Source organism: Aegilops tauschii, chromosome 3 (assembly GCF_002575655.3).
Source record: "Aegilops tauschii subsp. strangulata cultivar AL8/78 chromosome 3, Aet v6.0, whole genome shotgun sequence".
Taxonomy (NCBI): Eukaryota; Viridiplantae; Streptophyta; class Magnoliopsida; order Poales; family Poaceae; genus Aegilops; species Aegilops tauschii.
Window position 1 is genome coordinate 619554335 of NC_053037.3, and position 4162 is coordinate 619558496.

Consider the following 4162-nt stretch of genomic DNA (forward strand, 5'->3'; position numbering starts at 1 on the left):
TCTATATTGTCGCTTATCCTCCTTCTTGCCATAGTCGGCCCGCGAGATCTTGATAGTGGTGGGATTGGTCAGCGTGGTGGCCACCACCCTACTGGTGCCTTTTTTTCTTCCGGGTCCGCCTCCGTCTCGGAGTTGTGGTCGCGTCCTTATTTGGTTTCTCCACGGCGACCTTTAATTCACGGTTGCTTCGACCACTCTCTCCTACGACGATGTAACCGGATGGATTACTAATTGCAGTGCATAAATTTTGTTTAACTGGCATAAGTAGCACATAACCAGGCATGAATGTCCCTTCATTATTAGGGTTTATTCTCTTGGACACAATAGGGAAGGTTCATAGTTCAATATCCTCACGCCCTTATAAGGACAACGCTAACCCCCACACGTGTGGTGTGAGCCAAACCCGCTCACACACCGTATAACACACAGACTGCACCACGTCATTGCATGCATGGATGTGAGAATCTTGTTGGATTTTTAACTGAAGTTTCCATGATATATTTCAGCTATTTTCTTCTACATTTAAAGGTAAATTTCGACATTTATAAAACAGGGAATTAAGAAACTAGACTTTCCATGAACCATAAACTAAAATTGCCATGATACATGCACTTAAAATTGCCATGGTTCATACAAAAAAATAACTTTTATGGTCAAAGTATTGGAGTTGCCATCATCGAAATACTAAAATTGCCATGCTCTACAAATTGAAATTGCCACATGGCAACTTTAGTTAAGCACTATGGCAACTACAGTGTAAACATCATGGCAACTTTTGGGCAAAAAAATTTTTTGTCCAAACATATCAACATGGGGTCTAGTTTTGAAGATCTCGTCGAGACAGATTTAATGGTGAAAACAGATTTTTAATTCGATTTTTTAATTAGGAGATAAAACATTTTTAAGCCAAAAACACAAAAGATTTCTGCTGATGTCATATGTTCACATGTGGCAAAATGAGTGGTAAAGAAGGCGTGTGAGCGATGTACAAGATGCCACACGTGTGGGCGTTAGTTTTTTCCTAATTTTTTGCTGCTTGTTAGTGTGGCAGAAAAATAAATACGTGGTAGGTCCAGTTAGGGATAAACGGCAAAAATGGGAAATAAAATCTATACATATATGTTTGCTTTTCTTGGGGCAGCTGCGTGGGACCTACTATATGACGCTAGTTGCGTCAAATAGTACGTGGAATGCACAACCGATCGCGTTTGGGCCAGCTACTGGCAGGCACCGAAATGACCTGTTTTTGCAAGGCACAAGTAATAATCCAGAAAAAACAAAGGGTTGAACGATCGAACACATGACCTTAAAGACTCGACCACCTGGTGCTAGCCATGGCAACAAACACCTCTTTCTAACCAATGGCCAGCGTGAATATGTAAGAACATACTGCAACGTCAGATTTATAAAAAAAAATTAGAAAAAAATATGAATTGCCGAATATTCTTGAAAAAGTGAATATTTTTTGAAATTACGAACAATGTTTCTAATATTCCATCCATTTTGAAAAAAACATGAACAAAATTTGAAACGGCATCATTTTCCAAAGATATGAACGTTTTATGAAAACACAAACATTTTTTTAATTTCTAACCGAATTTTGAAAATGAAACATGTTTTAAACATGCAGAACCATTTTGTAAAATGTATTTTTAAACGCACACATTATTTTGAATTGGTGAACATTTTACTAAAACAAGAATATTTTTTGAATTTGGAATGTTTCTTAAAATGCATTTTTTAGAAAATCCCAAACAATTTTGGGAAACACAATCATTTATTGGGACAAAATTTGAATATGTCCTGAATTTAAAAAAAATCAGAGCAAGAATTATTTTCCAAACATTTTTACAAACAGGAACTGAATATTGTAATTCTGAACATTTTTCCAAAAATTGAAAATAAAATCTGAACTTTTTTGAAAAGTTTTTGTTACGAAATAAGGTAAAGAAAATAAATTTGAAAGGAAAAATGGAATGTGCCGGCACAGTTTTGTGAGCCCTGTGCGAAGGTCTGACTATCTGCTACATTTCGCGTCAAATAGAGTTTTTGCTGCTTCATGAGCAGACAAATAAATAAGTGCGTCCCAAGTACAAAAATCTGGATTGCTAAAATCAAAAAATAGACGGACGCACAAAACTTTAGTATGATCTCGGATTGAAAAAAATCTTTTCGATGGTGAACGGATGAAAAAAGAGAAACACACCTTGCTTTATTAGTAGAATAATATATATATATATATATATATAGAAAAGAAATAAATAAATAAATAGAGGTATAGATATAGATCGGAGATGACCATGTGTCTGTCTGTCCACTCTGCTTTCAGGTTGGCACGCTCAGAATTTCCGGTATTGATGGAGTGTTTCCTCAGCTCCTTGATAGGCCCCCAACTGAATCCGGTAGGAAGGACCTGCAGCGTAGTACTATGCACACCCCCTCTGCCGTCCATTTTCCACCTGACCTGATAGAGTCACGCACGCCGTTCTGAAATTATTATTTTTAAACACAGTATAGACGCATGCAAAAAAAATCACGGATTTCGCATATCACTTGGGGTTGGGATCGTGGGCTGGCTTTGACGTGGCGCTCCCACCGGTTGTTGCCTCCTGCAGACAAAGGCATCCTCTACAGGATCGCCGTTCGTGACCAAGGCCATTATTCCAGCTCCTGGGAGGGCAGCATTGAGATCATCGGAGGGGACAATGAGACCGTGCCCAAGCCCAAGAGAGCCACATCCAACCAAGCCCAAGAGCTCTGCTCTGTTCTACCGATGAAGATGACTAATCTGAAACTTTCTCTCTCTCTCTGAAAAAAGACTAAACTGAAACTGCACAATCATAAGACATCCAAACAACCTCAGTGTCGGTGGCTGATCATATTCCATTTGACACAAGGGGTGGGAATCAACGGCAACAGATGGATCAATGAATGATCTGCCTACCATGCGTCAATTTCGTTCTATATTACTTTTGCCATATTTGGGCAGAATATCCAACCATCCTTCAAGAATTCAGATAGACTACTGCTTGAGCTGGACCGATTCCTCTAGATGGTCTTTGATTTTATTTTCTTTCGGTGCATGATTGCAATGTTAACTGCAAGTCTACAAAACTACAAGCCAGAAACTGGGATGAAATGTTCCTCTCACGTATAACTATCCGTTCCTTCAGTGCATGATTTCCCTGTCTAAACATGCTACACTAATACCTACAGGTTTTCCGTGACATCATTTGTGTAGAGAGCTAGTGTTTTGTGTGTGCAGAATTGACAGGTGATGGTGTAGCAACATCGTCCCATACAAGAGAAAATGGACAGGTGATGGTCAGCTGTACTCTATACCATGTCCAATGTGCGAGTACTCAAGTGATATGGTATTTAATACTAGATTTGAGATGATATCGCATTTAATGGCACACACTTAAGAATATCTTCTAAATTTATATTTGCATAGATGAAAGATAACATCCATGAAATGGATACCATCTTATAGATAGAACCATATTTTACAAATTAAGTATAGTGAGACGGCCAAATCTTTGTGATCTCATTTTGAGCGAGATGGGAGTAAATATCCTCTAGCCATTAGTCTATATATAAAGATACAATGCTTCTAGACGCCCAAACCGAGTCAGGAGTAAGAAGTTTGTGTCTTCTCTTATGGAAGGGAAAGCTATTCTTCTTTGCCTTATGGTGCTTGTGCACCTAGGAAATTCCATTCATATTGGTAAGAAATCAATCTCCCCATCCCTATATATGTTTCCTTTCTCCTACCAACCAAAGTAGGATAATATTGTCACTTAAACATCCTCAATATTTTCATATTTTTTCCCAATTTGGACTTATTTTTATGGTGTGTGTTTTTCTTTACAGATAAATGCAAGGATCTAGTTCACCCGCAAAGAAAAACATGCAAGGATCTAACTGCTTCTATCGCCCGTGAGTGTGTTTTGTTAAAATGCCAGGGGACCTGCAAAGATTTGTATGGAGCGGAACTCAAAGCCTCATGGTGTTATAACCCCGTCCCATACTATTGGCATTGTCGGTGCCGTGTCTGTTGGTAGAGTTGCACTGAGAAATCATGCGAAAATGGACAAATGATGTGATCCAATAATAAAATATTCCTGTGACATGCATCTAAGAATACATAATGATTGCCAAA

The 4162-nt window shown here is 38.5% G+C and overlaps 1 long non-coding RNA gene across 1 annotated transcript; it reads left to right on the forward strand.

The window, feature by feature from the left end:
- Nucleotides 1–3525: 3525 nt before the first annotated feature.
- LOC120976290 (uncharacterized) lies at nt 3526–4162 on the forward strand. The gene is made up of 2 exons (XR_005771536.3): nt 3526–3727; nt 3874–4162. It is a non-coding gene; the product is annotated as an uncharacterized lncRNA (long non-coding RNA).